This window comes from Pseudophryne corroboree, chromosome 7, assembly GCF_028390025.1.
Source record: "Pseudophryne corroboree isolate aPseCor3 chromosome 7, aPseCor3.hap2, whole genome shotgun sequence".
NCBI classification, from domain to species: domain Eukaryota; kingdom Metazoa; phylum Chordata; class Amphibia; order Anura; family Myobatrachidae; genus Pseudophryne; species Pseudophryne corroboree.
Window position 1 is genome coordinate 303,257,289 of NC_086450.1, and position 13,829 is coordinate 303,271,117.

The window sequence follows — 13,829 nt, forward strand, 5'->3', positions numbered from 1 at the left end:
GGATGTGACGCTGGTTAAGGGCGGAAGTGCCCGCCCGACACCCATAAGGGTTGGTATAAAAAAAACTCCATGGGGGAATAGCAAGGAGATCACATGATATAATGTCATGTAATTGGAAATGTGGCACCATATGATTGGTTGGGAAGAAGGTTACCAGGGTTACAAGAATAAACCTTATGGAGGCTGCCATTTTAAGTAACAGGTGTTAACTTTTAGAAATTTAAATGTCATTGTGTGATTGGGGGATGTCTACATAAAAGGTTGGTCACTTGCAGCTGACACACTAACCTTGAAAAAGGGTCTGGAATAGACCCGAAATGCGTCGGTGCTGTGCAAGGAACGGTCCAGACGATTGTTGGGGAAAGTGACTACTGGTTCCAGGGAGCTGAAAACCCGGGTGGCTGCCTGAGATTACTTTTACACCCATGCGATTCTGAGAACTTGTTAAATTCTCTTTTTATCTGGTAATTACATCACCTCTACTTTCTGGGATTATCCTTGTCACTTGTGTGTCAATTTTTAATGATTTAGTTTTATTGAAGTCATATGTTCTGTGTGTGAAAAAATAAAACGGTGTTACACTATTTTCTGCCCATTCTCTTTGCTTTATGGGTATTCTGAGAGGAAACAGAACAAGAGGAGGAACAATGGGGCAGATGTATTAACCTGGAGAAGGCATAAGGAAGTGATAAACCAGTGATATGTGCAAGGTGATGAATGCACCAGCCAATCAGCTCCAATATGGAAATTAACAGTTAGGATCTGATTGGCTTGTGTGTTTATCACCTTGCACATATCACTGGTTTATCACTTCCTTATGCCTTCTCCAGGTTAATACATCTGCCCCACTGTGTGGAATACGGGGAGATTGACCTATTACATGCTGATGATACAAGCTGCCCACAGGAACATATATGCTGATATATTCTCATACAATACTGGGATTTTGTTTTTTTATGTGGATATAGAAGGGCGCCCATTGTCCGATTCACTCATTTTCTGTTTAAGATTATTTCTGTTGGGGGTATAGGGAGTGCCCTTATTGTGTTTTGGACATAGGCTGCACCTTATTCTTGCGCACTTTCCTGAAAGTCAGGCTTTTTGTATATTATTATATATATAATTTGTTTTCTCTTCTTCAATACAAAATTACTTTATGCAAGACTTCCTATTCCTGCAAGAAAAGCCAATCACTGCTGCTGTGATGGTGGCTGGGACTTTGAGATAGGGCTAAGGCTACAGTTAGGGTGACACTGGGCTGCCCAATCACTGTAGTAATTACTGACCAGGACAGAATAGGGGGAATGTCTGTTAACTGACCAATCTGTGAATTAAAGCTGCTATCAGAGCACATTTCAGCTGCTGGGATATGATAATGCAGAAGTGCCCAATCATTGTGCCCAGCAGAGATCTATACACACTAGGGGCAGAGCTGCAGCTTCTTTGTGACACTAGGTGGTAATTGCGGGATAGCCATGTCTACTATCTAAGGTGCACAGCAGAACTGGCTGGAGGGGGGGAGGTGTCATAGGTAACCATGATCACTGTGGTCCCCTGAGATTGGCAGCTGCTGGAAGAGTATACAGTATCTTCCTGTTGCCACCCAGTGTTCATATCTAACTTATTGCATCAGACGTGGTCACATCTGAAGCAAGTGGTTAATAACCAGCCGCCAAAGCCACAAAAACACATGGGATTGGGGACTTATCGGTGATACCATGTGTTTTCATGTGATCGCAGGTCCAATTTCAGCAGATAAAAACAGCCTCTAATTGGATATCGCTATAATGGCCATCGGTAATTTATCACGATATCTGGTAATTTTTAACTTGCAAAATTGCATCGGTAATAGAATACTGCCCTAAATGTATATAAAATACACTTAACAAACACCCACTAGCTGTTGTGATTAAACTGTGTGCATATATCAATCATTCGATGGAATATATATTCGTCTGATTACCCATATGTACTAGGATAAGTATAGCTATATATCAGCCCATCATAGTCCAGTTATTTCAAAGTACACTATATTTTAATAAAGTGGGCTCAGTGACTTATTCATCCAAGATGGAGATCCTTCTCTGCTATATTATGGAGTTGTAAGCAGCATGATGGTAAACAAAGGGGGATAAAGAATACCTGAAGAAGGGAAAGCATATCAGTTCAATCCACTGTGGGGAGTATAGGAGTGGCTATAGAGAATGCTGCCTATTGTCACCGTGGATGGCTGGTGCTCCTGCTGTTTACTAGTGTAGCTTTTATAGCAATAGTGTGCTCAGAGCCATTTCTTGCGGCGGGCGAGGTGGGCCTTTGCACGGGGCGCCCGCCACAGCTCTTGGTGGCTCTCTTGGTGCATCCCCTCCTGCCCATCATTACTACTCCACTCCAGGGGCAGAGTTTCGTGTAATGATGCATTTGCGTCGTGACGTCATGACGCAAACGCTGAAGTGTTCGCAGCGGCTGAGTAAGTCCTGAGCTACTCAGAGACTGCACAAAATCCGTTTGTACAGCTCAGCTGCACATACATTCGCACACTTGCAAATTGAAAATACACCCCCTATGGGCGGCAACTATGCGAACACAGGACTGCACAAAAAACCCTAGAGAGTGCACATGTCTGAATTAGGCAACATGTGTCCAGCTGTGCTGTGCTGGAAAGTGAGGGCTGAATATTGATTTCTCACAGCAGCACTGTTCTCACAGTAGCAGCAGGGTCAGACTGGCTTACAGGAGTGCAGAGGAAACCTTCAGCTGGCCCCACTGCCTGAGGACCCACCCTCTCCTCTAGGGATCAGGTTCCAGACCGTGCACTTGAATTATACATATACATAAGTTGCATTATACTGCACAGAATGATGGTGTATTCACCACAGTGCATTGCTGTCATTAATCTGCTACATTATCATGCATGCACTAGCAGTATTTACTATATTTATTTATAAAGACGCCCAAATCATGCAATCTTTAATAGCCAGCAAAGCCTCTTTGATGGATGGCTACATCCCTAAGCATGGGCCTTTATCACTACATTCCCCCAGTGGGCTCTAGTACGACAATGAGTAGCAGTAGGTAGTAGACTCTGCACCTATGCATTCTGATGAGCTCCTGTCATCTTTGTCAAGGTGTGGAATTTTAGGAGCGCTCCATTTAAATAGCTTTGCATAGTACATGCAAACTAATTAATACTATACACCTGCATATCATTTATTCTTAATTAAGTCATGTTAGTAGCATAATATATAGGGATAGGGGTTGAAGTCCAATAATTGTTATCTCCATACAATGAGAGACAATAGGAGGCAAAATAATAAAATATAGTAGGTTAAACTAAATGAATAAAACAGAATGCCTTTTAGCCACATAAGCTTGATACAGAATTATCATATATTTGGAAATAACTTGAACTGTGATGTCATCAGTCCTTTTTTAGTATAACGTATGTTAGGAGGCAAATGTCACTTGCTGTAGAGGGAATACCCAGCAATTGGAGAGTAATACCCATTTCAGACATAATTACCCAGTTTCAAACCGGCTCTGAACCGAGATACAGAACCCCTTTCACACATGGGTGAAGACATGGGTTATTCCGGTATAATCACCCTTCACACCAGACCCGGGTCTTTCAGTGACCCGGGTATTCTGGCATTCAATGGGTGCTTGAGAGATGACATCTACTATCCCTGGCCAATCAATTTCTTTTAGGTATGATCCAGGTCATCAAGACCTGAGTCACACCTTTCCGACCTATGTCGGATCATCTATCTGGGTTGCAAGTCCCAGGAAAAACCCTATAGTGAGCAGAATCATGGACCTGGGACTGGCAACCCACGTAAACCCTTTCAGACATAAGCTGACCTGAGTTGATGCTTGTACTGCACATATGCAATAGAGTGGATTTTATGGTTATGCCTGAAAGTGGTTTAAGTTGTGACTTTTTTCCAGTACCTCTTTGATCTGGAGGTGATCTCCTCCATTACTCCCTGTTAATTTTGGTCTCTAGATGACTCCTTTATAATGTTTATTTCTTATTTATATAGAGAGGTGAGGATGTTTCGCCCCAACCACAAAAAATACAATGCTTACACAAAACCTATTTTCTTTATCACTCGTGCAAATTCTTTCTTAACAAAAATGTTCTCAATCACATCATTTAAAAGTGTAAGCATTAACAGAGATATCCATATATATATATATATATATATATATATATATATATATACAGTACATAACATACTGTACAGTACCAATGTTCTTATTCCACAATTAACAGAATATCATACCCAATCCTAATATATTTTGCTAGAACATCAAACTCCCCCTTATGTCCTTATTTATTTCTAATAAACTACTACTCACAAGGTAACAATTAAATAACTTTCTAGTTGTTTTACAATATAACCTTAATTAATGCTACTTTAAGGAACATTTTGAATAACTGTACTTTCTTCAACCTATTATTTTTTAATAACTTTGTTTCACAAACCAAACTCTATCCAGCTTATCACTAATACACACTCATCTAAAAATAGCCCAGTTCAGCAGACCTCCTTAATCACATTGTGGAAAATGTTATACCTCTAGGCAGTGGCGTCACTAGGATTTTTGTCACCCAGTGTGGTAAGACATGGTGTCACTCTCCATCTACCTCCTTCCATATCTATACCTTCCAATATCAGTGATGGTGTATTTTCATCACTCTGAGGGCATGGCCAGCATTCCCAAAGACGTTGCGCTGCCCACAGAGACTCTTCCCACACTGCCGGCTATTCCTCAGTGACCAGATGCCTTCTCAGTGCAGCGCCTGCTCCCAGCTTCCATGATTTTTGTGTCACCCCATCAGATTGTGTCACCTGGTGTGGTCACAACCCCACAACCCCTAGTGATGCTCCTGCATTATAGTTGCTTTCAAACATGCCATGTGCTTACCTATACAAACAAATAGAAAGTAAAAAATGGGCATCACCACAGAGGATTTTGCATACTGTAGTCGGTTTGCACTGTGTTTAATCAAGGATAGAGAAGCAAAACAGTCTGGCAGAAAACAAGTGCACAAATCAGAACAGTAACATTACAACACAGTTCTGCAAATGGTTATGCAAGTATGAAATATACAATGTCCTGAGAACAGAAGAAAATGGATATACAGTAAGATGAAACATATTACTGTACATTTCAGGCTAAAAAGGGTATAAGGGTTTAAATGCATCACCCAAAAATTGTAAAAAAAATAAATAACAAAACAAAACAGGATTTATTTTTCTATTTTCATGTGGAAAGAAAGTATTGTAAAGAAGAAAGAGAAGAAAAAGAGAAGAACTGGGGGAGAAAGAATAAGTGGAACAGACATAGGAAAAACGACAGTACTCATGATATAAGGAGGATTTGGGAAACAATACATACAGTTAGGGGATTTTAACAGGACTTCTTCATCCAGTCCCATTCCTCTCAAGCCAGCAGTGCAGCTGAGTCTGAGCACTTGATGCAAAGACTTTATAGCGCATGCTGTGGTGGCAATTTCCCCAGAGATTTCCTTACTGTACATGCGCAAAATCCAGGCAAAATGTCCATTAAGCTATTTTACTGGTGATATGTGGAGAGGGTCTGCTGACCACGAGGGACTCCAGAGAGGTAACAAAAATATGGGTGCAGGGTTTGTGCCCCCCGGGACTCAGAAGCCCATGTGCAGTGCACACTGCATCCATTATACAGTAGATACGCCACCGCATACAGTATGGTATAACTGTATTTTCAGGGTAACGGTAAGTGAATAGTAACAAGGGTTCAAACAATAACCAGATAATAAATAGGTAGTGTTTGGGGGAAAATGGTGCTCAATAAAAAGGGAGAACCAGCGTCTCATACATTTACATGATGTTCCTCAATAAGGACCAAGGGCCTGAATCAGAGATGGATGCAATGTTGATGTACACTGTGGAGTATTTTTTTGCCACTGTTCATGTCTGTAAATCACACTGTGCATGTGCCACGATGATCCTGCAGCAGTACTCACAGCGAGTAACTGGCAAAGACCATTTGTTGAAATTAACAGGGGAGTGGCGAATCAAACACAGATGATTTGTGACCATTTCATGGGACTGAGTCTGTGACTATGATCCTGTGTATCTGACGTCTGCATCTTTATACACATGCAGAGGATATGAGACACCTTAGTACAAATCCCAGTGGCCGTGACATTAGCATACTTTCGCACAGTTGTTGTGAACTAAATCCCAGTTTTGACAGCATCTCTGAATCAGGTCCCAAGTGCTGACACCCTTCTCAGTGTTAAAAAGCGCATTTGCCTGTTAAAGTACAAAACAGAAAGTTTATTAGCCATCACCATCACCAATGTTGGGGGTGTCAGGGAGAGCCATTTAAAAAGTACTTCTCTCTCGGCTAGTGTGACCACTATTGCCCGAAAATAAGTGATGGAGAGGGGTACAATTCAGGGAGCCAAAACGGACAGAAAGGATGACTTTCCAGGTGTGGTGTTCTGCTTTATCAGTAAGACTAATAATTCTTTCATTTTATACCAAACCCAATGTCAAGTATTGTGGATGAATTTGTCTAAGGATGACCTACACCTGCATTTTTCTGAGTCCCCTTGCACTAAATGATGCCACTGGTCCTGATAAATATAAGCTCCATTAAGAAATTTGATGTGTAATTCCTGAAGTTTAATAAGAGCCCTCAAAGCTCATAGTACATTATAAATAAAAGACATACGTCAATCTGTGTTAGTCAAGTAAGGAAAGTCTCAATTCCACGCATCCCACGTTTGCGCCAATAGATGGTTCATATTAGTGGGTACAATTTCAAGGTACAGTATAAATAGCATAGTTTGAATATACAGGAGTCTGGAGGAACTGTATATCTATAGGGAGGGATGAAGAATTAAGGAGCAATTTGCTGAATACCAAATGTCTAGTTTGGATATGGAGAAAAATTGAGAATTTGGAAGATTGTGCTTCTCCTTGAGTTTCTGGAGAGAACATAAATGGCTTCCAGGGTCAAAGTTATTGGATAGCACCAATCTCCTTGGTCCACAAGGCCACATAATGGGAAATAGAAAACAGAGGTACAAAATTTGGGTTGCCCCAAAGTGGTAAGTATTTTGTAAAATGGTGGTCAGAGCCAAAATGTATCTTTGAAGGGGATATTAGTGTGGACATCCTTAGGGAGTTTAGTTCAGGGATTATGCAATAACCCAGCTGGGAAGTCAGGGGGAAAAAAAGATTCTTTGAGAGATGGGTTGGTAAACTAGTCAAGACCTAGCACTAGTCAGAGATACAGTATATCTAAAAGTGGCTGCCTGAGAGTGTGTGGCAATATCAGGAAAACTGAGACCATGAGAACCGATAAAATCTACCTGCAGTAATTGGTGTTTTGGTAGAAAGGCCATTACACACTTTGCAGTAACTGACTTTGTAAGGAATATGGGGATCATTTAAAGAGGTAGGCCAGTTCAGGTAAAAATTACACTTTTTAAGCCCACAACTCTGTAAAGTAGAGAGTGGGGAAAACAATTCCATTGGTGCATAATCGTGGAAAAATTGATTGTTGGGGAGAAATTAGCTGAATACAACCAGCACAAAGAGTATGGGATATACAGTAGATACAAAATATTTTCATTACCAATTTAGAAGTAAATCTTTCCTTAATGTTAAATGAGCTTTTGTAGCATCTATAGCCCGTTGATGCCCAAATCAATCTCTTATCTTACATTTTTATATGTTTGTGAGTTGTCCTATTTTTGTCACCTCTCTTTATAAAAATATAACCAATTTTCAGCTTTGTACATCTGCTACACTGCCAGATTGTACAGATCTGTGGGAACATATGTACTTCATAGTGATCATTTGTTACAAGCTCCTTGGTCACCATGGATAACTTTGAGCAACTGGCAGGCAGGTAAATGACCCATAACTCACCGTGGCCTAGCTTCTAAGAATCATCACAAGGGGATTTGGCTCACTAGGGGTCTCCATATTGCAGCTGTGTATATTTTATGTTCAGCCATACTGTGCATATAACATATCTGCTGTCAATATGCCTTACTCCTGATTCTAGTTAAAACCATTACTGTGTACTCTCTGGATTGTCTACTGCCCTGATCAGTGCTTTGTACTCTAACTATTATCTCAAACACTGCCCACTCAGGCCCATGTATTGTACTTTGATGTTTAGGCCGTACATATTATTTAACTAATGTCTACTAAATATCTAGAGCCAGGTTCACTTTCAAAGAAAGTCTCTACTACATAAGAAATGGAGGCAAACAATTACAGGTGATAACCTTTCACTCTTCGGAGAAAAGGGCTGTTAATAATGTTCTCCCTGGAACTACCTCTTGTCAGCCAAGTCAGGTATCCATTATCACCCATATGAAGTCACCATTATCTAAGGTACATCTGCCATGTGTGAGTTCTTGGAAGTTCCAGAGTTCTTAAATTGCTCCACATGTGCTTGTCAAACTGCTGCAATTCCAGTAACTGCAAATATACAGAGAGCTTTAGTATTTCCTGTGTTGTTCTCAGTCACCTACATTTATTCATCAATACCATCTGGTGCTTTTGCCATATGCTAATAGTTTGTGGAGGTTCAATACTAGAGTTTGTGAGCATTCCATATACAATTTGGACAATATACTCTGCTGACACTTCCCACTATCGTCAGCAAAAATGGAGTTTGAGACTTCCCAGTGGCGAGTCTGTTCCATTTCTCACATGTTTCATTCCAGCTGCAGCCCTTTTTTATTTCATGTAACAGTGTGAGTTTTATCTCCAAGGGACCAACTAAATATATTTTGCCATATCTATTAACTGCATCTACTCTATACAGAAATATACCTTTATGCTATACAAAGTCCCAGCAATAAAACATAATAATGATGTTATATTATTTAATTGATCAATTGATTGATTGATTCATTGATTGCCTGTTTATGATTTTACACTACCATATATGCAGTGAATTGGAGATTGATACCAGTCATTCCTGACTTTCAACAATTGCTCTACTTCATTTCCACCCACAGGGGAAAATTTACTAAAGCTTCTAAAAGAGAGAATGGTGATGTTGCCCACAGCAACCAATCAGTTGCTGCCTATCATTTTCTAAAAGGCAATAGAGAAATGATAGACAGCATCTGATTGGTTGCTATGGGCAACATGGCCAATTCTCTGTTTTAGAAGCTTTAGTAAATTTACCCCACAGTGTTTATTCAATATATGTTTACCCTTTTTTATTGCATTAATATCATTGTGTGATTATAAATACTGAATATATATTTTTTATTTTTACCAGGTTGTATCCTGTGTGTTTTGTCTGGTTCCTTACTGCACTTTTGCTGTATTCCTATTGGGAGTTATTATTACAGTACCCCGCACACAACTGCGATGAATAACATACCCAGCACCATTAGGAATTTGTTTTAATTTTTAACACCTTCTTCTGTGATCTATTGTTGAACATTGTGACTTTAATCTTCTTTGATTATTTCAAGTAGAACTGCTCCTCTCAATCCTCAAACTGTTGTATTCCTCTTTACTAGGCTTTGCTGTACCTCCTTTCATTGCTAATAAAATCAAACCTATGGCTGCAGGGAACTTGGGGCCAGATGCACTAAGCCTTGAAAAGTGTTACATTGCACAGTGATAAAGTAGTGACCAATCATCTCCTAACTGTCATTATTCAGTCAGTATGAATAATACACATTTATCCATACTAGTAACAATCAAACCCAAACAACTTGTAATTTTGTCTTTCATAGTCATAAAATTGCTAAAAACATTATGCTTGTGTTGTTTACTATTTTTATTGATGTTGCATATGGTAAGTTATTAAATCTAAATGAGTAAATTCTATTTTTAATCCCGGGATTCTATGCTTTTATCAACCACAAAACGTGCATTGTTTATAGATTGCATTGTCCTTAGATGCTTCTTCAATATAACTGAGAAACTTCATTACATTGTAAATTGATAGACTGAAGACTGCTAAAAGCTCAACTTCACACAATGATAATGACCTTTTAAAGAATGATTTGGAGACAAAAATACACATACATTTTATAGTTCCGGACCAATTGTGATTATACTCATTTTACATTTGATATTCATTTTTCTTTAGAATGCATGTTTTCCTCTGATTAGATGTGGTCATTAAATACTTCATTTTCTTGAAATGAGGGTGAATGGTGAGAAATGGGAATCCTTAAAGCTCATTGCAAGTAGCAGCTCAGGCAAATGGGAAAGTGAATGGATCCCGGTGTCATTCAACAAACCAAATTACAGCCAATTACATAGATAGAGTTCATGCTCTAGGCAAATAAAAAAGATTACAATAGCTTACAACCTTGCAAACTCAAGTTTTTAGAACTTCAAAAACCGCTCTTGCGACAGCTATAGTTTTAAAATGCCAGACATCAACAGCACTATAAAAAAATATGACAGGCTAGAAAAGTTTATGTACAGATATTGTGTAGCATAAAGATACAACACAGCTGCATTATGAATATTAAATTGTTCTTTCTTTAATATGTATCATATAAGTATAGCATGCTAGGCAGGATTTTTCCAAAATTATTCTGAAGGGCTTAGAGCATATTAATTGATTAAATTGATGTTCATGTTGTAGGATAAAAGTTATTGTAAAATCTTGTCTTTATGGCCAACAAAGAAAATATAGTTGATTGGTACTTAAATTTAACCTGGTGCACCCAGATTTCTGTAAACATCAGTCTACAAATCCAGCTTACAGTATGGGCACTGGTGGACTCTGTGTAATAATAATGATATTCGTCATCATCCTTGTCGTCGTCAGGATCATCATCATCATCATTGTGTTGCAAAACACTTGCTATCTCTATACTACTCCAAGAATACCTTGTTGTTTACTTACATCCAAACATTGCCCAGCTTTAGTTAGACCTTACCTACTGCTGTTCTACTTTACTTAAAAATAATGCATTTCTCACAAAGGTGTTCATTTAAATATTTTACTGTATCAAGACTTTATAAATCCCACAATATTAAGTGAAATATATGTATAAATAAGAATATTTTACTCTCCAAAACTGTTACAACAAATATGTTTAACCACTTAACTGACCATTTTCCCCCCAAAAAAACAGTTGTTTTTTTTATGAGTGAATTAGGTGAAGAACATGTTTTTCAACTTATCCAAAAGGATTTTAGTTAAAAAAAAAGTTTTATTTTAAATATTTGTAAAAAAAATATTTCCCCCCCAAACATCTGAACATCGGTCGGCATCATTGGAACATCGGGAACATTGAAAACATTGTGACCATCACAACTTTCATTTTAATAGCCCAGACAGCGGTTCATTTACATTTCCCCAGCGGTTGCCATTGTCTGCAGCCGGCGGGTGGGGGTTCCTGCCATGCTGACCAGTCAACAGTGATCATCATGGCAGACACTGGGGGAGGGTGCAGGAAGTTTGTCTACCCTACAGCTGCAAACACTGTTTATCTGACTGGTAGCATCCTGTGCGACCATGTCAGATATAGCACTTGCTTGTTGCATCTGATGTGACCATTCCAGGCAAGTGGTTAATAGCATAATCTTGCACACAATACTCATGTAACAGTTTGCCATAGATTATACAATATAATACCTGTGTAGGAATTACTGATCTCTTCTTGGGGGAAATATATCAAACCCTCTAATGAGAAAAAGTAGAGAAGTTGTCAATAGCAACCCATCAGCTTCTTTCATTTTATAGACTGTGTTATATAAGTAATAGCTTATTATTATCTCAAAAGTGCAATCTCAAACTCACACTCAATCTATCAAATTTTAATCATGGCAATATCTTACATTACATTACAATATACAGTAAGACAACTATATAGCAATCTCTTCTTTTAAAATGTCTAACCACATTCCCAATGTAACCTGTACTGTGCTGCCATAAACAAGTATGTTGACATATTCATAAATCACTGTCCCAAAATGTATATATCAGAATATCACAATTCCTGGCTTATAAATATAGCACCATTCTCAACACATCTATTCCCATATCAATATCTAGGCATTATCTCAGTATTTTTTCAGCATAATAATCAAAGCCTTATAGAGCTCCCATATCCACTACTAAAGCCTATATGTTTTGTATCATCCATTAATTCATGTGTTTTGGGGAAGAAAGGGAGACAGAACCTTTGCTAGCAGATACACTATATAAGAGCAGCAGAATGTACTGTATAATCAAACAGGAACTCTTTAAGTATAAATAGGGTAAAACACATGTTACAAATTTTAAGTTGCTGCTTTCAACATGAAGAAAGGAAAGAATATGTCATGCACCTATTATTGTTATTGATATCACAGGAAGTGATGTCAGTGACACTTCATGTGGTGATCAAACACTTCCTGCTAACTAAGCAGGAAGTGATGTTATGTTATTGACATCACAGGAAGTGATGTCAGTGACACTTCCTGTGACCAAACAGGAAGTGATATTATTATTTCCAGGCCAGATGCAGCTTCCATTTGGCCTGTTCTCTAGCTATAAATAAGCTCAAACTGTCCCTGACAACTATCCCCTTGATGAAGTCTACATTAAGGACGAAATGCATTGGGACTCTTGCTGTATCCAGGAATGCCACCTTGGACAGATAAGACTTTATATTTGTGACCTCTTGTACTTGTTCTAGCTACCATTCCCTGCTATTTGTTATTTGTTTTTAAGTATGTATTTATTGAGATTAAAACTGTGTTTTTGAAAAAAGAAAAAACTTTGTTGGTTGGGATTGTTTTCCCCAGATTTTACACAGTATCTGTTGCTTTTAAACAAAAATGCAGAGTTAAGATGTTACACCCGATGGTCTCTATATTTTCTCTATCCTTTTATATACATCTTGATTATACTGTATGCTGGCCTGATGACTGAAGACGCTAACTAAGAAGCTAAGTCTATTCCCAAAATATTTTTTCACTTGAGCACATTTTGCACTTTGTACGTTTGCATAGTAGGCGTTTTCGAATGTAATTGTTTACTAATATATATATATATATATATATATATATATATAAATAAATCAATCAACAATGGTTCCCAATTACGCTTTGGAGATATAACAAGCAGCCCCTCTAGATGAACCTTCTGTTAGCAAAGATGCAGAACAATGACATATACAGTAGAGATCAGAGCTCGCTAATAGAAGTGAGACAGTTCTAAATCTCACCTACAGTTTCTTATAAATATTAATATATAAAAATATTATAAAACATCAATTTAAAAAAAATTATTCACAGGTTCAATCCTTTAGAGAAATATAACTACATATACAGATTTACATTCCCCAGACTGACACTCAATCCGAGTACATTTCCTTGTTGTCATAAATTCAGTATACACCCATAGGAAGGATCAGAAGATGAACCCGTTCAGTCACAATGCTGACGGTCAAAACTGTGTGGCATAACAGACACTACTGTGTGATGTAACATGAATAACAGACACTACTGTGCTCCTTCCCAGTAAGACCTCTCCCTTTTTTTGAGGTGCGCACTGTCCCTATTTCATACTTGTGGGTGCCAATGCTCCTGCTGACACAGGGCACCAGAATGTCTAGTTTTGGTTCTGTGGATGAGGGTCGCTATCGATGAGGGGTGATGGGTGCTGCTGGTTGCTACTGTGATCTGTGCTGCTTGGTGATCAGTGCTGTGCAAGGGGTGCTGGGTCATAGGTGGAACTAGCACCAGTACTAGGGGGCATCAGCCAAAATCTTGCCTAGGGCAACAAATTGGTTAGGGCCGGCTCTGGCCACAGCATTCCTTTATTATCACAGCACCTGA